This window comes from Pongo pygmaeus, chromosome 2 (genome assembly GCF_028885625.2).
Source record: "Pongo pygmaeus isolate AG05252 chromosome 2, NHGRI_mPonPyg2-v2.0_pri, whole genome shotgun sequence".
NCBI classification, from domain to species: domain Eukaryota; kingdom Metazoa; phylum Chordata; class Mammalia; order Primates; family Hominidae; genus Pongo; species Pongo pygmaeus.
Genome location: NC_085930.1, coordinates 125,998,041 through 126,025,414, shown reverse-complemented (window position 1 = coordinate 126,025,414; position 27,374 = coordinate 125,998,041).

Here is a 27,374-nt window from a genome sequence, read left to right as displayed (position 1 = left end):
AGTTCTGTGTATTCTTGCTAAAATATTTAGATATAGTTAATGCTTTATGAAATATTTATTGTCTGCTATATACCAGGTACTCTTTAATCCTCTCTGTCTTTCTCTCTCTGTTACTCTCTCTTTTTCCCTCTCCAAATTTAACCAGTCCCAAAAGGGTTGGGCATTTAAATTGTTTTTAGTGTTTGTCTGTAAAAAAAAAATGCTGCAAGAAACATATTCACGACATACTTTTGGATATTTCACTCACATGTATTTGTGGAATAAATTCCTAGCAATAGCACTGCCAAACTTCCTGCAGTTTTTTTTTTTTTACACTATCACATATTGTAATTAACAGTGACTCTTTTTTGGCAGCTTCTCCAACATTGGTTTTATAAAAACTAGCATTTTTTGACAAGTTGGAGGATTTATAGTCTATTATAGTTTATTTATAGTTCTTTTAGTATATGCTGGTATCATGGAGTTAGTTAATTCTCCAATGAAATTCATGCTTTCCTTTTCTTCTTAATTATTCCTTAGATGTGGCTGGCCAGGGAGGCCTATTTTCTACCCCACTCCCTCACCCTTTTGGTGTCTAGATGCAGCCAAATGACTAGTTCTTGCTAGAGGATTATGAATTTAAGTGATGAATGACATTTACCAACTAAGACTTTCAAGAAATAGAGTGCTTTTTCTCATTTCTTTCTCCTGCTGGTAGGATGCAGAAGAAGATCAACCTAGGACTGGCAGAGTCACAGGATGGAAAGAGCCTGGGTACCCAAATCACTACCTGGAGGAAAGCCGCTCACCAACCCAGAATACCCACCTTCTACTGTTACATAAATAAGAAATAAATATTATATTAAGCCACTGAAATTTGAAAGTTTATTTGCTTTAGGTGTCAACATTACCCTTAGGAATATAGGTTACTTTGTAAATTAATATAACCTACTATTAAAATTTGTTTCTTTTTTTTTTTTTTTTGAGATGGAGTCTCACTCTGTAGCCCAGGCTGGAGTGCAGTGGCGTGATCTCGGCTCACTGCAAGCTCCGCCTCCCAGATTCACGCCATTCTCCTGCCTCAGCCTCCCAAGTAGCTGGGACTACAGGCACCCGCCACCACGCCCAGCTAATTTTTTGTATTTTTAGTAGAGATGGGGTTTCACCGTGTTAGCCAGGATGGTCTCGATCTCCTGACCTCATGATCCACCCGCCTCAGCCTCCCAAAGTGCTGGGATTACAGGCATGAGCCACTGCGCCCAGCCTAAAATTTGTTTCTTGATTTATTATTTTGAACATTTATTTTTCACCCCACTATGAATGATGAGTGAATTGGTACGCTTATATTCCTCTTACCTCTCTATCCTTACCATCTCTCTATTTTTATCAGTCATCTTGTCATTTTCAGGTCTACTATTGATTTATACCTTATAGTAGGTTTATATTCTTACCTTATACTTTAAAATAATAATATACAGATTGATTTCTTAATTTTATTAAATTACAGAGTATCATTTAACTCTGTGATATAAAATACTTGTTTTGTACTTGTACTTCTTCTACCTCTATTTTCTTTTTTTGCTTTCTTATTTTAGCTAATTACATTTTAGTTTTACTTTGCTAAAGCTTAAAACTTTCTTTTATTCTGTTCTATAATATTTATTCCCATAATGAGGTTTATCCTTCTTTTACTGGATTCAAAATTATGACCAATTATTCATAGTTTTTATTTTCCTAATTTTGTTAATTTAATTCAACTCTTTGTTATCTGAATTTTGTCATCAAATCGTTTGTGCACGTTGGAGAAATTCTGTCTCTTGCTGCTAATTTTGAATGACAGCATTGTAATGAAGAATTCTGAAGGCAGTTTTATTTTTCTCTCTTATATTCCATCACTTTTTTTATGCATGCACCTATGAACTTTTAAAAATATAAGTGACTTCAACAGCAGACCCAGTGGCTTACACCTGTAATCTCAGCACTTTGGGAGGCCAAGGTGGGTGGATTGCTTAAGCCCAGGAATTCAAGACTAGCCTGGATAATATGGTGAAATCCCATCTATACAAAAAATACAAAAATTAGCCAGGTGTGGTGGTGTGCACCTGTAGTCCCAGCTACTAGGGAGGCTGATTTGGGAGTATTGCTTGAGTCCAGGAAGTTGAGGCTGCAGTGAGCCATGAGTATGCCACTGCACTCCAACCTGGGTGACAGAGGGAGACCCTGTCTCAAAAAAAAAAAAAAAAGTGACTTCAGCAGTCTATGTCTCTCCCTCCCTCACTTTCTTTTTTTAATATTGAATTTTCTGAAATTTCTTGTCCCTTAATTTAGGTCTTCCATCATTTTGGGACTAACTTCCTACATAAATATTTTTTTAATTCCATTAGTTGTAGTCTCTTTTTCATGAAGCAAATTGTATGTACACTTCACCCTTCATATCCATTTATGCAATTCAACCTACTGCAGATCAAAATATTTGGAAAAAAACAACAATAAAACAATAAATAATAATACAAATAAAAACCAATACAGTATGACAAGTATTAATATTTACATAGCATTTATGTTGCATTCAGTATTCTAAGTGATCTAGAGATGATTTAAAGTATACAGGATGATATGTGTGGGTTGCACATACTATGCACATACGATGCCATTTTATATAAAGGACTTGAGCATCTGTGGATTTGAGTATCCATGGAGGAAAATGGTCCCTGAAACCAATACCCTGCAGATACTGAAGAAAAGAAACAAAAGTCAAATGGTTTTACTTTGCCCTAATACCTTAGAAGTTGTTGACTTCTTTCTTAATTTTTTTTTTAGAAAAGCATTCTTCGTAAAGATTTTCCTCTGGAATGTTTTGTTCTTATCTAAAAATGTCACCTTTAATTGCATAGTGCACACAAGTCATCAATCTTAATTATGGCTCCATTTCAGAAAACCAAGAATGCAGCTGGGTGCAATGGCTTATGCCTGTAATCTCAACACTTTGGGAGGCCAAGGCAGGTGGATTATTTGGGTCCAGGAGTCCGCGACCAGCCTGGGCAACACGGCAAAACCCTGTCTTTACAAAAAATACAAAAAGTTAGCCAGGCATGGTGGTGTGCGCCTGTAGTTCTAGATAGGAGGCTGAAGTGGGAGCATTACCTGAGCCCGGGGCTCAAGTCTGTAGAGAGCTATGATCATGCCACTGCACTCCAGCCTGGGGGATAGAGTGAGACCCTATCCTCCCCCCCAACCCAAAGAAAAAGGAAACCAACAAAGCAAAGCAAAACTGAGGTTCCAGTCCATCATTCCTGAAGAAGGAGCCAAGGGCAGCTTTGAATGCTGTAAATCATGCTGTAAAACTCATTGGCAGGTGTTGAAGAAATCCAGTGGTTTTTGGATCAAATTCTGCACTATGAGAGTTCATTATTCCCTCTGGTGAATAAGTGCATTCATTGATAAACCTGGCAAAATTTGGAACAAAACCAATTTAAAGTGCCATATAAAAATTTGTTCACTTGATAAACCTTAAAATGATTTCAGTTCTGTTTTACATTAGTCATCAAAGATAAGAGCAAAATTGTATTTATGATGGCAGTGGCTTTCAGTATCTTGTATAGGAAAGGGGCTGTTAAGACTGCCACCAAGGAATGATGATTTCAAAGTTCTCATTATGTACTTCAAACTCTCCAACACAGTTGTTATTATTGCTATAGTAAAGAGAAACAAGAATCCAAACATTTCCTCTTTTTCTTCCTGCTCAACATCTTCATCCTTTCCTTCCTTGTCACCCTCTAGGTCACAGGGGTCATCCATCTTTCCTTGTATGTGACTGGTTTGCTCTTGCATATCATATTTTCTGGTAAGACTGACTTGGAGGTTATTTCTGAGGGGATTTTTAATATTTGCAAGTGATATTTCCATAGATTAATAACCATCTGACTTTTAAAAAGTTTTAAAGAAATCTTAGCTAGATCTCCCCACTTCACCTCCTCTTAACTTTTTCCCCTTTTTAAAAGCCTATATAAAAAAATGAATAGTGAGAAACTCCCACTAGCAACCCACATATTTTCCCTCCAAATGGGCTGCTTATCTTTTGAGGCAGTTTTTCACATGGTTTTGGCTTTCACACTTTTGGTCGTCTGTCATGTTTTGTTTACTAGAACAGGTGTAGATTTAGATCTATCTTTACAAAGCATGTACAATGGAGAGGAAAATACAAGACTTTGCTTTATAGACATGAAAGAGGAGGAATGAAGCCTTAGGCATACAAATAATAAACTGGAAGCCTGGAGTTACTTTTCCTTATGCTGTCCTGACCTCTTTGATGAGTCCAGGTTTTTGTTTAGTGCCCCTGGGAAGGATCCATGTGATCGTAATTTTCGGGGAGAAGATCATCCAGAGTCTAGTGTTGTGTCTTTACTTTAGGTGTGTCTCAGTGGGAACTTAGTAATTTTTAAAAATCCATGTCAAGTCTCGGGAGGCTGAGCTGGGAGGATCACTTGAGCCGGGGAGGTGGAGGCTGCAGTGAGCCAGATTGTGCCACTGTACTCCAGCCTGGGTGACAGAGCAACACCTTTTCTCAAAATAAATAAATAAACAAATAAAAGAAAAAAATCCATGTCATTGGAGTTTTCTCCAAGTTGTTCTCTTTGTGTAACATCTAAGATGGAAGACTCAATCCTACCACTGCCACTCCTCCAATTCACAGCCGAGTATTCTGCAACTTCGAGCTCGTAAGGGCCAGTGTACAAATGGCAGCAGAACATTCAAACTCAGTAGAGTGCTGCCCAGTACTGTGGCTATGGGGGCTATGGTACTCAACAGAAGAGGCAGTGGCTCCCAGGGAGTGTGATGGTGCAAAACAGGAGAGTAGTTGGGAAAAAGGCAGACTGCAGATGAGCCTGTGTGGGAGCCCCCTTCAAAGTACCATAGGGGAGGGATTTTTACAGGCACCTGGGGTATGCATTAGCAGGAGCTAGTAGAGAAGGGAAAGGAGAGCCAGCAAACATGTGTTATGATATCATCTGAGAATAATATCTTATCAGATTTATTTAATATTTCCCTCTCTATTGTCAGTAAAAATGTAATGGTATAAGGGGAGAGTTGATGGAAGAGTGCTTAGAGATTTTGGTACTTTAGTTATCTTTGTAGTAAAATTTCCTAAACTCACAAGTAATTCATGTTCTCAACATAAAGATAACAATGAAAGAGTCTTACACTCCCGTGAGTCTCTCTCCTTTTCAGAGGGCCCCCTATAGATGCCCCTCATGCACAGTATTTCAATGAGGTTGACAGACCATGTATTTACTTCCACTTTGACAGGGGCAACCTGAACCTTTGAGATGTGGAAGTATTTCCAAGAGTGAGGCAGCTAAGAAATGGAGGGACTAATAAACCCAGGTATTCTAACTCCAAGATCATACTCTTTCTACCAAATCATGCTCATTCTAGTAATTTTTTAAAATAACAAAAATGGCTTACATTAATTTTTTATAAATTTATATGAAATATAACACTGGGCTAAGCTGATTTCTATAGTTTCTATAATGTAGATAGAATAATGATACTATATAGTTATGCATTATGCAATTTTCAAAGCACAGCAAATTTTAAGTAGCATAAGAAGTTAACAGGCAAGTTATTGTTACCTGTATTTGACCTAGAAGGAAACTGAGGAAAAAGGAAGTTAAATAACGTCTCAAATCTTCTGATTCCCTCTCATCATCTAAGAGTAGATTGCTTCTTAAAATTCTTCACATCATCACATAAGTAACCTTTATAACTACGATATAGCCACATTTGTATATTTACTGTCATGTTCCTAAATTTAACTCATGATTTTTCTTCCTTCATATGCTTCATATATTGTCCTGGGCTCTCTTTTCAGGGCATTTATGGTTAACTCTGAAGCAAAGTTGCTTCCATCTGTAATTAAATAGTTCATTGATTTTCTTGGAAGCAAAATAAGATCATCTCAACAACCACATGCAAACATCCCTCTTTACCTCCCTCCCAAACCCAGCCTTCTTTAAAAAAAAGCATGAAGGTTGTCAAAAATGGCACCTTTTACATTGGCTATGTATTAGAAAAACAAAAACAAAAATTGATTTGAAAATAATTGAGGTGTGTGGTTGTCAGAGGTGTTGCCTGCTGTGCTAACTGCCTGGCTGAGACTGATTCTTGGTATCTGTTGGCCTCATTGAGATAGCTACTGGGCTTGCACCTTCACCAAAGGAGACATAATAAAAAGTTTACAGATATTTAAGAAGGAAAAGAAAAACAGCCTTATTTTTTTCCTTCCTATAGCAGTCAGGAAGGACTATATATTTGCCATATATATATATAGCAAATCAACTGGGAGAAACCACCTTCAGCATTGAGTCTGAAGCACATCCTTCCAGAACTCTAAGTTCCTTTCTCTTCAGCATCAAAAGCCAGAACACTCTCCTTGGATCCCAATCACTGAAAGAAGCTTTTCTAAAAAGAAGTAATTATGTATCGAACTCTCTACTGAAGAGAATAATTATGTAGAATAATTAAAGGGGATATTTTAGAAATTTTTCCCACTTTTTGATGTCTACTGCTCCATGGAGAAAGTTAATGTAATTCAAAGATTAGCTAAAAATTTGGCAGGAAACAGGGGAGCTAAAACCACTGTGATGTGGATGACTGGGACATAGACTCAGAGAGCCTTTCAGTGTGTGGAGGCTTCATCCCTAAAACTGTAAAATAGGAATATGGAGAGGACAGTAGTAGTTACCTGGGGATAATAATTCAGATGTAAAGCTCTTTGAACATTCATTGAAGTGGTGTCCTCCTTCCAGTTCAAGGAGAGGAGCCTTAGCATATGTAGCACCTGCCATATCAGGGAATGGCTATTTAGTATTGAGAATACATGTAGGTGCATTTTAAAGTCAGATGGTATTTATTTCAACTCACAATCTCTACTTTTTATTTGTACTTGGATGTGATTAGACTAGGGAGGAGGAGGAAGAAGGACTACTTAACTGATCAAATAAAAGGCTTTCCCACAGAATAACTGTAGATGTGATGGTTATGTCAATCATGACCATTTTGGTTGACCAGAACATCAGAGACAAACCATATCATTCTGCACCAGCCCCTCCCAAATCTCATGTATTTTCATATTTCAAAACCAATCATGACTTCCCAACATTCCCCCAAAGTCTTAACTCATTTCAGCATTAATGCAAAAGTCCATAGTCCAAAGTCTCATCTGAGACAAGGCAAGTTTCTTCTGCCTGGGAGCCTGTAAAATCAAAAACAAGTTAGTTACTTCCAAGATACAATGGGGGTACAGTCGTGGGATAAATACTCCCATTCTAAATGGGAGAAATTGGCCCGAACAAAGGGGCTACAGGTCCTATGCAAATCCAAAATCTAGCAGGGCAGTCATTACATTTTAGAGCTCTAAAATTACCTCCTTTGACTCCCTGTCTCACATCCAGGGCACACTGATGCAAGGGGTAGGCTCCCATGGCCTTGGGAAGCTCCTTCACAGGTATTGAGTGCCTGCAGCTTTTCCAGGCACATGGTGCCAGCTCTCAGTGGATCTACCATTCTGGAGTCTGGAGAATGGTGGCCCTCTTCTCAGAGTTCCACTAGGCAATGGCCCAGTAGATACTCTGGGTGTGGGTTCCAACCTCACACTTCTCTTCCACACTGCCCTAGCAGAGGTTCTTCATGAGGGCTTCACCCCTGAAGACTTCTGCCTGGACATCCAGGCATTTCCATACATCCTGTGAAATCTAGGTGGAGGTTCCCAAACCTCAGTTTTTGACTTCTGTGCATCTTCAGGCCCAACACCACATGGAAACTGCCAAGGCTTGGGGCTTTCATCCTCTGAAGCAATGGCCTAAGCTGTACCTTGGCTCCTTTTAGCAATGGCTGGAGTTGGAGTGGCTGGGAAACAGGGCACCAAGTCCCTGGGCCTGGCTCACAAAATCATTTTTTACTCCTAGACCTCTGGGCCTCTGATGGGGTGAATGCTGTCAAGATCTCTGACATGCCCTGGAGACATTTTCCTCATTGCCTTGGCGATTAACATTGGCTTCTTGTTATTTATGTAAATTTTTGCACCTGGGTTGAATTTCTCCCCAGAAAATAGGTTTTTTCTTTTCTTTTCTTTTTTTTTTTTAGATGGAATCTTGCTCTGTTGCCCGGGCTGGAGTGCAGTGGTGTGATCTCAGCTCACTGCAAGCTCTGCCTCCCAGGTTCACGCCATTCTCCTGCCTCAGTCTCCCAGGTAGCTGGGACTACGGGCGCCCACCACCATGCCTGGCTAATTTTTTGTATTTTTTTGGTAGAGACGAGATTTCACCATGTTAGCCAGGATGGTTTTGATCTCCTGACCTTGTGATCCACCTGGCTCAGCCTCCCAAAGTGCTGGGATTACAGGTGTGAGCCATTGCGCCCAGCCAGGTTTTTTCTTTTCTATCACATTGTCAGGCTGCAAATTTTTCAAACTTTCATGCTCTACTTCCCTTTTAAACATAAATTCCAATTTCAAATCACCTCTCTCAAGTTCAAAGTTCCATTAGAGCAGGGGCAAAATGCCACTTGTCTCTTTGCTAAAGCATAGCAAAAGTTACCTTTGCTCTAGTTCCCAAGAAGTTCCTCATCTCCATCTGAGACCACCTCAGCCTGGTCTTAATTGTTCATATCATTATCAGCATTTTGATCAAAACCATTCAACACATCTCTAGGAAGTTCCAAATTTTCCCACATCTTCCTATCTTCTTCTGAGCCCTCCAAATTGTTCCAACCTCTGCCTGTTACCCAGTTCCAAAGTCACTTCCACATTTTCTGTATCTTAATGGCAGTGCCCCACTCCCAGTGCCAATTAACCTCATTAGTCCATTTTCACACTGCTATAAAGAAATTTATCTAAGATTGGGTAATTTATAAAAAAAAAATTTATAAAATTTACTCACAGTTCCACATGGCTGGGGAGACCTCAATAAACTTACAATCATGGCAGAAAGGGAAGCAGGCACCTTCTTCACATGGAAGGAGGAGAGAGAATGTGTGAAGGAGAAACTGTCGAACACTTATAAAACTATTAGATCTCAGGGGGACTATCATGAGAACAACATGGGGGAAACCTCCCCCCATGATCCAGTCACCTTCTTCCCTTGGCACATGGGGATTACAGGTCCCTCCCTGGACATGTGGGGATTACAATTTGAGATAAGATTTAGGAGGGGACACAGAGCCAAATCATATCACCCAGTAAGATACTCCGTGAGAAGATCAACCCCAAGACACACAATCATCAGATTCTCCAAGGTTGAAATGAAAGAAAAAATGTTAAGGGCAGTCAGAGAAAAAGGACAGGTAACCTACTAAAGGAAGCCCATCGGACTAACAGTGGACCTCTCAGCAGAAACCCTGCAAGCCAGAGGAGATTGAGGACCAATACTCAACATTCTAAAAGAAAAGAATTTCAAACCCAAAATTTCATATCCAGCCAAACTAAGCTTCATAAGTGAAGAATAAATGAAATCCTTTGCAGACAAGCAAATGCTGAAGGAATTTATCACCACCAGGCCTCTCTTGCAAGAGCTCCTGAAGGAAGTATTAAATAAGGAAAGAAAAATATGTTGCCAGCCACTATAAAAACTCCATGAAGTACATAGACCAGTGACACTATGAAGCAACCATATAAATAAGTCTGTGAAATAACCACCTGGCATTATGATGACAGGATCAGATTCACACATGACAATACTAACCTTAAATGTAAATGGGATAAATGCCCCAATTAAAAGACACAGAATAGCAAGCTGGATAAAGAGCCAAAACTCATCAGTATGCTGTCTTCAAGAGACCCATCTCACATGCAAAGACACATATAGACTCAAAATAAAGGGATGGAGGAAAATTTACCAAGCAAATGGAAAACAGAAAAAAACATGGGTTGCAGCCAGACATGGTGGCTCATGCCTGTAATCCCAGCACTTTGGGAGGCCGAGGCGGATGGATCATTTGAGGTCAGGAGTTCGAGACCAGCCTGGACAACATGGTGAAACCCTGTCTCTACTAAAAATACAAAAATTAGTTGGGTGGTAGAGGTGCGTGCCTGTAATCCCAGTTACTCAGGAGGCGGAGGCAGGAGAATCGCTTGAACCTACGAGGTGGAGGTTGTGGTGAGTTGAGATTGCACCACTGCACTCCAGCCTGGGTGAGAGAGTGAGAGCCTGTGACACATACACACACACACAGACACACAAAAGCACAGGTTGCAATACTAGTTTCTGACAAAACAAGCTTTAAGCCAACAAAGGTCAAAAAAGACAAAGAAGGGCATTACATAATGGTAAAGTGCTCAAAAAGAAGAATTAACTATCCCTAATATATATGCACCCAATGCAGGAAGACCCAGATTCATAAAGCAAGTTCTTAGAAACCTACAAAGAAACTTAGACTTCCACACAATAATATTGGAAGACTTTAACACTTCACTGACAATATTAGACAGATCTTTGAGACAGAAAATTAACAACGATATTGAGGAACAGAACTCAGCTCTGCATCAAGTGGACCTGATAGATATCTACAGAACTCTCCAGCCAAAAACAACAGAATATACATTCTTCTCATCACCACATGGCACTTAATCTAGAATTGATCACATAATCAGAAGTGAAACACTCCTCAGCAGATGCAAAAGGACTGAAATCATAACAAACAGTCTCTCAGGCCACAGAGCAATGAAATTAGAACTCAAGATTAGGAAATTCACTCAAAACCACACAACTAATGGAAATTGAATAACTTGCTCCTGAATGACTCTTGGGTAAACAGTGAAATCAAGGCAGAAATCAAGAAGTTCTTTGAAACTAATTAAAACAGAGACAACATACCAGAATATCTTGAATGCAGCTAAAGCAGGTTAAGAGGGAAACTGATAGCACTAAATACCCACATCAAAAAGCTAGAAAGATCTCAAGTTAACAACCTAACATTATATCCAAAACAAACAAACAAACAAAAAAACAAAAAAACTAGAGAACCAAGAGCAAACAAACCCCAAATCTAGCAGAAGACAAGAAGTAACCAAGATCAGAGCTGAAATGAAGGAGATAGAGACGTAAAAAAACTCTTCAAAAAATCAACAAATCCAAGAGCTGTTTGTTTGAAAAAAAAAAGTAATAAAATAGTAGACTGCTAGTTAGAGTAATAAAGAAGAAAAGAGAGAAGAATCAAACAAACACAATCAGAAATGATAAAGGGGATATCACCACTGACCCCACAGAAATACAAACAACCATCAGAGATGACTATAAACACTCTTTGCACATTTGCACATAAACTAGAAAATCTAGAAGAAATGGATAAATTCCTGGATACATACACACTCTCAAGACTGAACCAAGGAGAAATTGAATCCCTGAATAGACCAATAATGAGTTCTGAAATTGAGGCAGTAATAAATAGCCTAACAACCAAAAAGCCTAGAACCAGAAAGATTCACAGCTGAATTTAACCAGAGGTACAAAGAAGAGCTGGTACCATTTCTACTGAAACTATTATAAAAAAAAGGAAAAGGATAGAATTCTCCCTAACTCATTCTATGAGGCCAGTATCATCCTGATACCAAAACCTGGCAGAGATACAACAAAAAATGAAAACTTCAGGCCAATATCATTGATGAACATCGATGCAAAAATTCTCAATAAAATACTGGCAAACCAAATCCAGCAGCACATCAAAAAGTTTAACCACCATGATCAAGTTGGCTTCATCCCCAGGATGCAAGGTTGGGTCAACATAAGCAAATCAATAAATTTGATTCATCACATAAACAGAACTAAAGACGAAAACCACATGATTATCTCAATAGGTGCAGAAAAGGCCTTCAATAGAATTAAACACCCCTTCGTGTTAAAAACTCTCCATAAACTAGATATTGAAGGAACATCCCTCAAAATAATAAGAGCCATATATGACAAACCCATAGCCAATATCATAGTGAATGGGCAAAAGCTGGAAGCATTCCTTTTGAAAACCGGCACAAGACAAGGATGTCTTCTCTCACCACTCCTATTCAACACAGTATTGGAAGTTCTGGCCAGGACAATCAGGCAAGAGAAAGAAATAAAGTGTATTCAAATAGGAAGAGAGGAAGTCAAATTATCTTTGTTTGCAGAAGACATTTTCCTATATCTAGAAAACCGTGTTGTCTCAGTCCAAAAGCTTCTTAAGCTGATAAGCAACTTCAGCAGTCTCAGCATACAAAATCAATGTGCAAAAATCGCTAGCATTCCTACACACCAACAACAGGCAAACAGAAAGCCAAATCATGAATGAACTCCCATTCACAATTGCTACAAAGAGAAAAAAATACCTAGGAATTTAGCTAACAAGGGAAGTAAAGGATCTCTTCAAAGAGAACTATAAACCATTGCTCAAAGAAATCACAGAAAACACAAGCAAATGGAAAAACATTTCATGCTCATAAATAGGAAGAATCAATATCATGAAAATGGCCAAACTGCCCAAAGTAATTGATAGATTCAATGTTATTCCTATTCAACTACCATTGGCATTCTTTATAGAATTAGAAAGAAGAGTTTTAAATTCATATGGAATCAAAAAAGAGCCCAAATAGCCAAGACAATCCTAAGCAAAAAGAACGAGGCATCATGCTACTCAACTTCAAACTATACTACAAGGCTACAGTAACCAAAACAGCATGGTACTGGTACAAGGACAGGCATACAGACCAGTGGAACAGAATAGAGAACTCAGAAATAAGACTACAGACCTACAACCATCCGATCTTTGACAAACCTCACAAAAACAAGCAATGAGGGAAGGATTCCTTATTTAATAAATGATGCTGGGATAACTGGCTAGCCATATGCAGAAAATTGAAACTGGACCCCTTCCTTTTACCTTATTCAAAAATTAACTCAAGATGGATTAAAGACTTAAATGTAAAACCCAAAACTATAAAAACTCTAGAAGAAAATCTAGGCAATACCATTCAGGACACAGGCATGGGCAAAAATTTCATGACAAAAATGCCAAAAGCAATTGCGACAAAAGCAAAAATTGATAAATGGGATTTAATTAAACTAAAGAGCTTCTGCATAGCAAAAGAAACTATTATCTGAGTGAAGAGACAACCTACAGAATGGGAGAAAATTTTTGCAATCTATCCATCTGACAAAGGTTTAATATCCAGAATCTATGAGAAACTTAAACAAATTAACAAGAAAAAAATAAACAACCCCATTAAAAAGTGGTCAAAGAACATGAACAGACACTTTTCAAAAGAAGACATACATGCAGCCCACAAACATGAAACAAAGCTCAACATCACTGATTATTAGAAAAACACAAATCAAAACCACAATGGGATACCATCTCACACCATTCAGAATGTCTACTATTACAATGTCAAAAAACATAGATGCTTGCAAGGTTGCAGAGAAAAAGGAACACTTTTACACTGTTGATGGGAGCGTAAATTAGTTCAACCAGTGTGGAAGACAGTGTGGTGATTCCTCAGAGACCTAGAGGCAGAAATACTATTTGACCCAGCAATCCCATTACTGGGTATATATCCAAAGAAATATAAATCATTCTGTTATAAAGATCCATCACGTGTATACTCATTGCAGCACTATTCACAATAGCAAAGACATAGAATCAACTTAAATGCCCATCAATGATAGACTGGATAAAGAAAATGTGATATATATATATATATATATATATATATATATATATATCTCCGATGGAATACTATGCAGCCATATAAAGGAATTAGATCATGTCTTTTGCAGGGACATGGATAGAGTTGGAAGCCATTATCCTCAGCAAACTAATGCAGGAACAGAAAACCAAACATCGCATGTTTTCACTTATAAGTGGGAGCTGAATGATTAGAACACATGGCCACATAGTTGGGGAACAACACACACTGGGGCCTGTCAGAGCAGGGTTGTGGGGAGGAAGAGCATCAGGAAGAATAGCTAAGGGATGCTGGGCTTAATACCTAGGTGATGGTATGATCTGTCCAAGAAACCACCATGGCACATGTTTACCTATGTAATAAACCTGCACATCCTGCACATGTACCCTGAGCTTAAACTATAAGTTAATAAAATAATATGAACATTTCAACCATAGAGCAGGGTAGGAAATAAGGAAATAAATAAATGGCAACACAGTGTGGACTCCAGAGCCCATCACTGGCCTATCAATCACGAGTCTACCACTTTTTAGCTCTGTGATCTTGGGTAAGTTACTTAGCCTGTTACCACATCTCAAAAATAAAGATAAGAACTATACCTATCTCACTGGTTTATTGCGAAGACTAAAAAATTGTCTACCAAATTCTTAATACATTATCTGGCAAACAATATGTGCTCAATAAAATATATGCATTATTATTATGGGTAACTTTACTGTTCTCTCAGACTGTAAGACCCAAACTCTCAAATTCCAAATTTATATACGGTGGCTCCTTTTTTTTGGCACTATCTTTGCCCACCAGCCAGTAAATATTTAAATTATTTAAATTCCATGATCTCAACCCTTTATCTCCTTTTCTAATACCTCTTCTGAAATGCAGCTCCTCATGACTTTCCTCCTAGCAACAGAAAATCTTTTCTAATTGCCTTTGTAGCTCTGAGCACATCATTTCTTTTTAAGGATTGTCTATTGCAACTATTTTATTTTATTTTATTTTATTTTTGGAGACAGGGTCTTACTCTGTCAACTGCGTTGGAGTGCAGGGGGGCAATCATGACTCACTGCATCGACCTCCAGAGCTCAAGTGATCCTCCCACCTTAGCCTCCTAAGTAGCTGAGACTCCAGGTGTGCACTATCAAACCTGGTACAATTTTTTAAGTTTTTTGTAGAGATGAGGGTCTTGCTATGTTGCCCAGGCTGGTCTTTAACTCTGGGGCTCAAGCAATCCTCCCGCCTCAACCTCTTAAAGTGCTGGGGTTACAGGTGTGAGCCACTATGCCCTACCACACATTGCTTCTATATTTAAGATCTGCCCTCACATGACATTGCAATAGATTATATTTTTGGTCATAATTCTTCACTCCCCTGTGATAGGATTGTACATTCATACCTTTGTCTGGTAACTTTGCTGTGCCCTCCTGATGGGTCTGTTTCCTCACCCCATGTGACTTGCTTTGGCAATGAAATATGAGTAGATGTTGCAAGAGCAAAGGTCTTACCTGTGTTTTTAATGATTTGGCTCAGCTCTTATGCTCCAGATCCATCATGAGAAGGACATGCCTTGGATTCCTGCTATCCCTTTAGCCTTGGCTCCAAAATTAACACACACGAGGAAGACCTGAGCTCAATCCACAGCCTGGATTCAAGTCACCTAATACATAGGAGAATCAGAGCTACCCAGCCAAATTCAATCTACGTTAACTGAACCTCAGCTGACCTGCAGATTTATGAGTATGAGAATAAAGGCTTGTTAATGTATATCATTAAGTTTTGTGGCAGTTACTATATACATCATAATTGTGTTGATACCTGACTGGCACAGATTAATTACTTTTCCAGCTTCACCTCTGACCATACTCTTGTAAATATGCTGTAGTCCAGCTAATCATAACAACTTGATGACCTCTCCCTGTGCCCTTGCCTTTTCTACCTTTGGTATCCTGGTCCTCCTCTCTGTCTTCACATGAATATATGTAGCTGGTAGTCATTGTTCTGGGCTAAGTAATCATGGGCGACCACTCTGTAACCTTCTCCACTCTCGGGGCTGGCTGCCATGCCCTTCATGATTTTGAATTTTTTAGTTTACCTTTTCATATTTGTATAGTTTTGATTCCATTACTAAAGAGAGACCTTGATTTTTAATAAGGAATTATTATTTATTGAGGGCCTCTATGTTCTAGAATTCTAATTGGTATTTTACATAAAATGTCCATCCATGAGGTAGAGATTATTTTCCCCAATTTTATAGAAGGGGGAGGGGAGATTCAGAGAAGTTATGGAACTTGTTCAAAATGTGAACAGTAGAGGTGAGGCTGAAATCCACTTTTCTCTTGTTTCTCACTACTATGCTTTTTGGCTGTGCCATTTTATCTTTTGCAGTTATAACCTCAAAAAATTAACATGTTAATTGATTTATTAAACAGATAAGTGATAGAAACAACAGTTGTGAAAATCTAGAACATAAAGTGCCACATCTTAGTGGTTTTATTAAAGAAATGTTATTTTAAAAATTAGATTTTAAACCTTAAATAACTCATGCCTCCATCTCTTGAGGCCTGAGGCCTACCTTGTGTATTGCCAATGTTTGTGTCTTCAAGCTCTATAGAACTCAAAAGGAAACCACAGAACAACCACCCCAGGATAGCAGAGAGAGTCTGACCTAAGCCCACAGAAGCCAAAAGTAGCAGGGTTGGAGTTGAAAGCTTACACTTTGTCTTCAGCTCACACCCTGACACCTTTAGGCTTTGTCTTTTTTTAACATCAGGGTGCCAGCCTCGAATTTTTAAACCTTACCTCTGAATTTCTTGACTTTCCATATGTTTAAGATACACTTTGTGTGTTACTATTTTGAAACAGCTGTTTGTCAGAACTAGGGAGGAGGGAGGGAATCAAAGTTTAATGGGAGGTACTTGTCTTAGAAGTGAGGCTGCTGAGCTCGATTCTTACAAGTTGAACAGCCTCACTCTAAATCAGGGTTTCTCAGCCTCGGCACTATTGACTTTTGCGGCCAGGTAGTTCTTTGTTGTGGACTGTCCGGGTTCCTTAAATATTGGTTAGCAGCTTTCTGGCCTCTACTCGCCAGAGACCAGTGACACTGCTTTCCCCAGCTGTGACCATCAAAAGTATCTACAGATGTTACCAAATATCTGTAACCTTCCTGCCAAATATCGGCTCAGATTGAGAACCATTGCTCTAAATGAATTAAGAAGACTGAGATCATTTTGTTGTTGTTATTGTTGCTGTCTTTTAGAGATAGGATCTCACTCTGTCACCTAGCATAGAGTGCAGTGGTGAGATCATAGCTCACTGCAGCCTTGACTTCCGGGGCTCAAGTCATCCTCTTTCCTCAGCCTCCAGAGTAGCTGGGACTACTGGTGTACACCACCATGCCTGGCTAGGACTGAGATCAAACTCAGAAAGAAAGGCAAAATAAAGAGATGACGGATGAACATATCTAGAAAAATTATCCTAGTACTAGTTAGATGGACTATGAATGCATTTTACTTTTTAAACAAATCTTATTTATATTATAAATATCTTAGGAAAGAAAAAATCAAATAGAAGGGCCATTACTAAATGACCCTTCTCAAAAAATCAAGCAACTTGCATAGATATACCCAGTAAATTAAAGGTGAACCCTAAACTAAAACTTGTCTCTCAGAGCAGGTTATGTATATTGGTGTAGTGACTTGGTAGACTAAGAGCAAAAGTATTCTTGATCTTGGGGTTTGATGTCCACAGAGCCAGAAAACCTGAGAGCTCTGCTATTTTTAAGCTGCTACATATTGACTGCCTCAATTGCTTCAGGGGCTTTGCTTTGTGTCTTACTATATGAGGTAGACATTATTGTTTCCATTTTACGGTTGAAGAATATGAGGTATACAGAGGTATCACTTGCCCAGGTTCACAGGGACAGGGTCAAGAATTAAAATCAGGTCTGCCTGGCTCTCAAGCTTGGGCTTTTCAATCATTATGGTGTCTGCATCCCACAGCTGGGATAAGGCCATGGATTCATTAAGCTTCATAAAGGAATCATCACATTTGTTATCTCACCTCACACTGAACCCAGGCCTGCTCTGTCCTCTGATGCCTCTGCCCAGAGCTGACCATGCAAGGGCATTCAAGGAGATTGTTGTCACATAAGATTGTCTCATAGAAGTCTCTGGCTCAAATATTGCATGATTCTGTGATCCTAATGAATGTCATCCAGAGAAAGGAAGAATGCCATGACATTATTTATACTGAGCTAGCAGGAGCTATTTGGAAAGAAGCACCCAAGTGATGCAGAAAAGTAGATCTAGTGTTTCTGGCAGGAATTCCATATTAGTGCAGGCAGTGGGATATTAGATAGTGGGATATTATATGTAACCTTCTTATAATGGGTGCAGAAGATATGGAAACCCTCTAGTAGGGAAGGCATGGGGCCTATGGGACCAGACAAAAGCAGATGTCACAATGAGGGGCTTCTTGTATTGCTGAAATTCTGTTAAGACACTTATATTCCTCGGACTCAAGCTAAACCTAGGTGTTGCTCATTATTAAACAAAATGTCAGTAAATGTACAGTATTCCAGGCATTATTGGTGGTGAGTTTCATTATTTCCCTGAGCTTTACTAAGGTATTATTGACAAAAAATTTAGATATTTACAATGTACATGTGATGTTTGATATATGTATACACTGTGAAATGATTTAGTCAATCAAATTAACTTGCCCATTACCTCATATACTTAGAAATTTTTTGTGGTGAGAGACTAAGATCTAATCTCTTAGCAATTTCCAATTATACATTATTAATAATTACAGTCATCATGCTGTACAATAGACCTCCAGAAGTTATTCATCCTATCTGACTGAAACCTTGTATCCTTTAAACAACATCTACCCATTCATCTTACCTCTCCCCAGTTCCTGGCAATCACCATGCTACTCTCTGTGAGTTTCACGTTTTTAGATTTTACATAAAGTGCGGTCATGCAGTATTTGTCTTTCTCTGGTTTATTTCACTTAACATAATGCCCTCCACATTCATCTACATTGTTGCAAATGACAGGGATTCCTTCTTTTTTAAGGCTGAATAGTATCCCATTGTGTACATATACTACATTTTCCTTTATCCATTTATATGTTGATAGATCTTAGGTGAATAATGCTGCAATGAACATGGGACTATGGATATCTCTTTGACATACTGGTTTTATTATACATTTTTTTGGGGGGGTTCTATACCCGGAAGTGGGATTGCTAGATCATATGGTAGTTCTTTTTTTTTCTTTTTTTTCTTTTTCTTTTTTTTTTTTTTTTTTTAAGAAATCTCTACACTGTGTTCCATAGTGGCTTTACTAATTTATATTTCCACCAATGTATACAAGGTTTTCCTTTTCTCCATATCCTCACCAACACTTGTTGTATTTTTTCTTTTTGGCAGTAGCCATTCTAACAGGAGTGATGCAATATCTCACTGTTAATTTGCATTCTCTGATATTGAATGATTTCTTCATATATCGGTGGGCCATTTGTATGTGTTCTTTTTTTTTTTCTTTTCTTTTTTTTTTTTTTTTGGTCATCCATTCTTTATTTAAATCCTTTCAGGATCAGAGAATTCATCTATTCATTCATTCAACAAACAGTTTAATAACTGTTGGTATCTACTCTGTGCTGGCCAAATAGTCACCACCCCTCCCTGTGGGAGCATGATATCTCCCTAAGCCCATCAAGTCTGAAGACATACTTGCTCATGTGATTTTCTTTTTTTTTTTTTCTTTTTTTATTCTTATTCTTATTCTTATTCTTATTATACTTTAGGCTCTATGGTACATGTGCGCAACGTGCAGGTAAGTTACATATGTATACATGTGCCATGCTGGTGCGCTGCACCCACCAACTCGTCATCTAGCATTAGGTATATCTCCCAATGCTATCCCTCCCCCCTCCCCCCACCCCACAACAGTCCCCAAAGTGTGATGTTCCACTTCCTGTGTCCATGTGTTCTCATTGTTCAATTCCCACCTATGAGTGAGAATATGTGGTGTTTGGCTTTTTGTTCTTGCAATAGTTTACTGAGAATGATGATTTCCAATTTCATCCATGTCCCTACAAAGGACATGAACTCATCATTTTTTATGGCTGCATAGTATTCCATGGTGTATATGTGCCACATTTTCTTAATCCAGTCTATCATTGTTGGACATTTGGGTTGGTTCCAAGTCTTTGCCATTGTGAATAATGCTGCAATAAACATACGTGTGCATGTGTCTTTATAGCAGCATGATTTATAGTCCTTTGGGTATATACCCAGTAATGGGATGGCTGGGTCAAATGGAATTTCTAGTTCTAGATCCCTGAGGAATCGCCACACTGACTTCCACAAGGGTTGAACTAGTTTACAGTCCCACCAACAGGGTAAAAGTGTTCCTATTTCTCCACATCCTCTCCAGCACCTGTTGTTTCCTGACTTTTTAATGATCGCCATTCTAACTGGTGTGAGATGGTATCTCATTGTGGTTTTGATTTGCATTTCTCTGATGGCCAGTGATGGTGAGCATTTTTTCATGTGTTTTTTGGCTGCATAAATGTCTTCTTTTGAGAAGTGTCTGTTCATGTCCTTCGCCCACTTTTTGATGGGGTTGTTTGTTTTTTTCTTGTAAATTTGTTGGAGTTCATTGTAGATTCTGGATATTAGCCCTTTGTCAGATGAGTAGGTTGCGAAAATTTTCTCCCATTTTGTAGGTTGCCTGTTCACTCTGATGGTAGTTTCCTTTGCTGTGCAGAAGCTGTTTAGTTTAATTAGCTCCCATTTGTCAATTTTGGCTTTTGTTGCCATTGCTTTTGGTGTTTTAGACATGAAGTCCTTGCCCATGCCTATGTCCTGAATGGTAATGCCTAGGTTTTCTTCTAGGGTTTTTATGGTTTTAGGTCTAACATGAAAGTCTTTAATCCATCTTGAATTGATTTTTGTATAAGGTGTAAGGAAGGGATCCAGTTTCAGCTTTCTACATATGGCTAGCCAGTTTTCCCAGCACCATTTATTAAATAGGGAATCCTTTCCCCATTTCTTGTTTTTGTCAGGTTTGTCAAAGATCAGATAGTTGTAGATATGTGGCATTATTTCTGACGGCTCTGTTCTGTTCCATTGATCTATATCTCTGTTTTGGTACCAGTACCATGCTGTTTTGGTTACTGTAGCCTTGTAGTATAGTTTGAAGTCAGGTAGCGTGATGCCTCCAGCTTTGTTCTTTTGGCTTAGGATTGACTTGGCGATGCGGGCTCTTTTTTGGTTCCATATGAACTTTAAAGTAGTTTTTTCCAATTCTGTGAAGAAAGTCATTGGTAACTTGATGGGGATGGCATTGAATCTGTAAATTACCTTGGGAAGGATGGCCATTTTCATGATATTGATTCTTCCTACCCATGAGCATGGAATGTTCTTCCATTTGTTTGTATCCTCTTTTATTTCCTTGAGCAGTGGTTTGTAGTTCTCCTTGAAGAGGTCCTTCACATCCCTTGTAAGTTGGATTCCTAGGTATTTTATTCTCTTTGAAGCAATTGTGAATGGGAGTTCACTCATGATTTGGCTCTCTGTTTGTCTGTTATTGATGTATAAGAATGCTTGTGATTTTTGTACATTGATTTTGTATCCTGAGACTTTGCTGAAGTTGCTTATCAGCTTAAGGAGATTTTGGGCTGAGACAATGGGGTTTTCTAGATATACTATCATGTCATCTGCAAACAGGGACAATTTGACTTCCTCTTTTCCTAATTGAATACCCTTGATTTCCTTCTCTTGCCTAATTGCCCTGGCCAGAACTTCCAACACTCTGTTGAATAGAAGTGGTGAGAGAGGGCATCCCTGTCTTGTGCCAGTTTTCAAAGGGAATGCTTCCAGTTTTTGCCCATTCAGTATGATATTGGCTGTGGGTTTGTCATAAATAGCTCTTATTATTTTGAGATACGTCCCATCAATACCTAATTCATTGAGAGTTTTTAGCATGAAGGGTTGTTGAATTTTGTCAAAGGCCTTTTCTGCATCTATTGAGATAATCATGTGGTTTTTGTCTTTCGTTCTGTTTATATGCTGGATTACGTTTATTGATTTGCGTATATTGAACCAGCCTTGCATCCCAGGGATGAAGCCCACTTGATCATGCTGGATAAGCTTTTTGATGTGCTGCTGGATTCTGTTTGCCAGTATTTTATTGAGGATTTTTGCATCAATGTTCATCGAGGATATTGGTCTAAAATTCTCTTTTTTTGTTGTGTCTCTGCCAGGCTTTGGTATCAGGATGATGCTGGCCTCATAAAATGAGTTAGGGAGGATTACCTCTTTTTCTATTGATTGGAATAGTTTCAGAAGGAATGGTACCAGCTCCTCCTTGTACCTCTGGTAGAATTCGTCTGTGAACCCATCTGGTCCTGGACTTTTTTTGGTTGGTAAGCTATTGATTATTGCCACAATTTCAGATCCTGTTATTGGTCTATTCAGAGATTCAACTTCTTCCTGGTTTAGTCTTGGGAGGGTGTATGTGTTCAGGAATTTATCCATTTCTTCTAGATTTTCTAGTTTATTTGCATAGAGGTGTTTGTAATATTCTCTGATGGTAGTTTGTGTTTCTGTGGGATCGGTGGTGATATCCCCTTTATCATTTTTTATTGCATCTATTTGATTCTTCTCTCTTTTTTTCTTTATTAATCTTGCTAGCGGTCTATCAATTTTGTTGATCCTTTCAAAAAACCAGCTCCTGGATTCATTTATTTTTTGAAGGGTTTTTTGTGTCTCTATTTCCTTCAGTTCTGCTCTGATTTTAGTTATTTCTTGCCTTCTGCTAGCTTTTGAATGTGTTTGCTCTTGCTTTTCTAGTTCTTTTAATTGTGATGTTAGGGTGTCAATTTTGGATCTTTCCTGCTTTCTCTTGTAGGCATTTAGTGCTATAAATTTCCCTCTACACACTGCTTTGAATGCATCCCAGAGATTCTGGTATGTTGTGATGTTGTGTCTTGGTTCTCGTTGGTTTCAAAGAACATCTTTATTTCTGCCTTCATTTTGTTATGTACCCAGTAGTCATTCAGGAGCAGGTTGTTCAGTTTCCACGTAGTTGAGCGGTTTTGAGTGAGATTCTTAATCCTGAGTTCTAGCTTGATTGCACTGTGATCTGAGAGATAGTTTGTTATAATTTCTGTTCTTTTACATTTATTGAGGAGAGCTTTACTTCCAAGTATGTGGTCAATTTTGGAATAGGTGTGGTGTGGTGCTGAAAAAAATGTATATTCTGTTGATTTGGGGTGGAGAGTTCTGTAGATGTCTATTAGGTCCGCTTGGTGCAGAGCTGAGTTCAATTCCTGGGTATCCTTGTTGACTTTCTGTCTCATTGATCTGTCTAATGTTGACAGTGGGGTGTTAAAGTCTCCCATTATTAATGTGTGGGAGTCTAAGTCTCTTTGTAGGTCACTCAGGACTTGCTTTATGAATCTGGGTGCTCCTGTATTGGGTGCATATATATTTAGGATAGTTAGCTCTTCTTGTTGAATTAATCCCTTTACCATTATGTAATGGCCTTCTTTGTCTCTTTTGATCTTTGTTGGTTTAAAGTCTGTTTTATCAGAGACTAGGATTGCAACCCCTGCCTTTTTTTGTTTTCCATTTTCTTGGTAGATCTTCCTCCATCCTTTTATTCTGAGCCTATGTGTGTCTCTGCACGTGAGATGGGTTTCCTGAATACAGCACACTGATGGGTCTTGAGTCTTTATCCAATTTGCCAGTCTGTGTCTTTTAATTGGAGCATTTAGTCCATTTACATTTAAAGTTAATATTGTTATGTGTGAATCTGATCCTGTCATTATGATGTTAGCTGGTTATTTTGCTCGTTAGTTGATGCAGTCTCTTCCTAGTCTCGATGGTCTTTACATTTCGGTATGATTTTGCAGTGGCTGGTACCAGTTGTGCCTTTCCATGTTTAGCGCTTCCTTCAGGAGCTCTTTTAGGGCAGGCCTGGTGGTGACAAAATCTCTCAGCATTTGCTTGTCTGTAAAGTATTTTATTTCTCCTTCACTTATGAAGCTTAGTTTGGCAGGATATGAAATTCTGGGTTGAAAATTCTTTTCTTTAAGAATGTTGAATATTGGCCCCCACTCTCTTCTGGCTTGTAGGGTTTCTGCCGAGAGATCCGCTGTTAGTCTGATGGGCTTCCCTTTGATGGTAACCCGACCTTTCTCTCTGGCTGCCCTTAACATTTTTTCCTTCATTTCAACTTTGGTGAATCTGACAATTATGTGTCTTGGAGTTGCTCTTCTCGAGGAGTATCTTTGTGGCATTCTCTGTATTTCCTGAATCTGAATGTTGGCCTGCCTTGCTAGATTGGGGAAGTTCTCCTGGATAATATCCTGCAGAGTGTTTTCCAACTTGTTTCCATTCTCCCCGTCACTTTCAGGTACACCAATCAGACGTAGATTTGGTCTTTTCACATAGTCCCACATTTCTTGGAGGCTTTGCTCGTTTCTTTTTATTCTTTTTTCTCTAAACTTCCCTTCTCGCTTCATTTCATTCATTTCATCTTCCAGGGCTGATACCCTTTCTTCCATTTGATCGCATCGGCTCCTGAGGCTTCTGCATTCTTCACGTAGTTCTCGAGCCTTGGTTTTCAGCTCCATCAGCTCCTTTAAGCACTTCTCTGTATTGGTTATTCTAGTTATACATTCTTCTAAATTTTTTTCAAAGTTTTCAACTTCTTTGCCTTTGGTTTGAATATCCTCCCGTAGCTCGGAGTAATTTGATCGTCTGAAGCCTTCTTCTCTCAGCTCGTCAAAGTCATTCTCCATCCAGCTTTGTTCCGTTGCTGGTGAGGAACTGCATTCCTTTGGAGGAGGAGAGGTACTCTGCTTTTTAGAGTTTCCAGTTTTTCTGCTCTGTTTTTTCCCCATCTTTGTGGTTTTATCTACTTTTGGTCTTTGATGAGGGTGATGTACAGATGGGTTTTTGGTGTGGATGTCCTTTCTGTTAGTTTTCCTTCTAACAGACAGGACCCTCAGCTGCAGGTCTGTTGGAGTACCTGGCCGGCTGTGTGAGATGTCAGTCTGCCCCTGCTGGTGGGTGCCTCCCAGTTAGGCTGCTCAGGGGTCAGGGGTCAGGGACCCACTTGAGGAGGCAGTCAGCCCGTTCTCAGATCTCCAGCTGCGTGCTGGGAGAACCACTGCTCTCCTCACAGCTGTCAGACAGGGACATTTAAGTCTGCAGAGGTTACTGCTGTCTTTTTGTTTGTCTGTGCCCTGCCCCCAGAGGTGGAGCCTACAGAGGCAGGCAGGCCTCCTTGAGCTGTGGTGGGCTCCACCCAGTTCAAGCTTCCAGGCTGCTTTGTTTATCTAAGCGAGCCTGGGCAATGGCGGGCGCCCCTCCCCCAGCCTCGCTGCCGACTTGCTGTTTGATCTCAGACTGCTGTGCTAGCAATCAGCGAGACTCCGTGGGCGTAGGACCCTCTGAGCCAGGTGCGGGCTATACTCTCCTGGGGCACCGTTTCCTAAGCCCGTCGGAAAAGCACAGTATTCGGGTGGGAGTGGCCCGATTTTCCAGGTGCCGTCTGTCACCCCTGGAAAGGGAACTCCCTGACCCCTTGCGCTTCATGAGTGAGGCAATGCCTCGCCCCTGCTTCGGCTGGCACACGGTGCACTCACCCGCTGACCTGCGCCCACTTTCTGGCACTCCCTAGTGAGATGAACACGGTACCTCAGATGGAAATGCAGAAACCACCCGTCTTCTCCATCGCTCCCGCTGGGAGCTGTAGACCGGAGCTGTTCCTATTCGGCCATCTTGGCTCCTCCCCCTGTATGTGTTCTTTAAAAAAATTCTACTTAGATCTTTTGTCCATTTTTCAGTGGACTTATTTGTGTTCTTGTGATTGATTTGAATGTCTTATATATTTTCACTATTAACCTCTTGTCTATATATGGTTTACAAATATTTTTTCCCAATCTCTAGGTCACTTTTTCATTTTGTTGATGGTTTCTGTTGCTGTGCAGAAGCTTTTTAGTTTGATGAAATCCCACTTATTTATTTTTGTTTTTGTAGCCTGAGCTTTTGTTGTGATATCCAATAAATCATTGACAAGGCCAATGTCAAGGAGGTTTTCCTCTGTTTTCTTCTAGGAGTTTTATGATTTCAGGTCTTATGGCTAGGTCTTTTTTTCCATTTTAAGTTGATTTTTGTGTTCAGTCTGATAGTCCAATTTTTGCTTTTGCATGTGGAGATCCAGGTTTCCCAGGACCATTTATTGAAGAGACTATACTTTCCCCATTGTGTGTTCTTTTTTTTTGAGATGTATTCTTGCTCTGTCACCCAGACTGGAGTGCAGTGGTGTGATCTCGGATCACTGCAGCGTCCACCTCCTGGGCTCAAGCAATTCTTGGGCCTCAGCCTCCAGATTAGCTGAGATTACAGGTGTGCACCACCACACACAGCTAATTTTTGTAATTTAATAGAGACAGGGTTTCGCTATGTTGGCCAGGGTGGTCTCAAACTCCTGACCTCAAGTAATTCACAGTGTTGGAATTACAGGCGTGAGCCACCACGCCCAGCCATTGTGTGTTCTTGGTACCTTTGTTGAAGACCAATTGACTGTAAATGGGTAAATTTATTTCTGGGCTCTCTATTCTGTTCCATTGGTCTACAAGTCTGTTTTCTTTTGTTTTGTTTTGTTTTGTTTTTTTGGCAGTATCATGCTGCTTTGAGTACTCTAACTTTGTAGTATACTTTGAAATAAGGTAGTATGATATCTCCAGCTTTTTCTTTTTGCTCTAGATGGCTTTGGCGATCCAGGGTCTTTTGTGGTTCCATAAAAATTTTAGGATTGTTTTTTCTACTTATGTGGAAAACCTCATGGAAATTTTGAAAGGGATTGCATTAAATCTGTAGGCTACTTTGGATAATATGAACATTAAATAATATTAATTATTCCAATCAAAGAATATAGGATATCCTTCCATTTACTTGAGTCTTCTTTGATTTCTTTCACTAATGCTTTATAGTTTCCAATGTACAGATCTTTCACTTTTTTGATTAAATTTATTCTTAAGGGCCAGGTGCGGTATCTCACCCCGGTAATCCCAGCACTTTGGGAGGTTGAGGCTGGTGAATTACCTGAGGTCAGGAGTTCAAGACCAGCCTGACCAACATGTTGAAACCCCATCTCTACCAAAAATACAAAATCAGCCGGGTGTGTTGGTATATGCCTGTAATCCCAGCTACTCAGGAGGCTGAGGCAGGAGAATCATTTGAACCTGGGAGGTGGAGGTTGCAGTGAGCCAAGATCACACCATTACACTCCAGCCTAGGCAACAAAAGTGAAACTCTGTCTCAAACAACAACAATAACAACAAAACAAACCAACAACAACAAAAACAAAATACCAAATTTATTCTTAAGTACTTTAAGTACTTTATTTTATTTTTTATTGTAACTAGTGTAAATGGGATTGTTTTCTTGATTTCTTCTTCAAATAGCTCATTGTTGGTATATAGAAACACTACAGATGTTTGTATGCTGCAACTTAATTGGTTTATTAGTTATAACAGTTTTCAGTTTTTTTTGGTGTAATTTTTAGTGTAACTGCAAGATATATCATCTGCAAACAATTTTACTTCTTCCTTTCCAATTTGGATGCCTTTTAGTTATTTTTCTTGCCAAATTTCTCTGGCT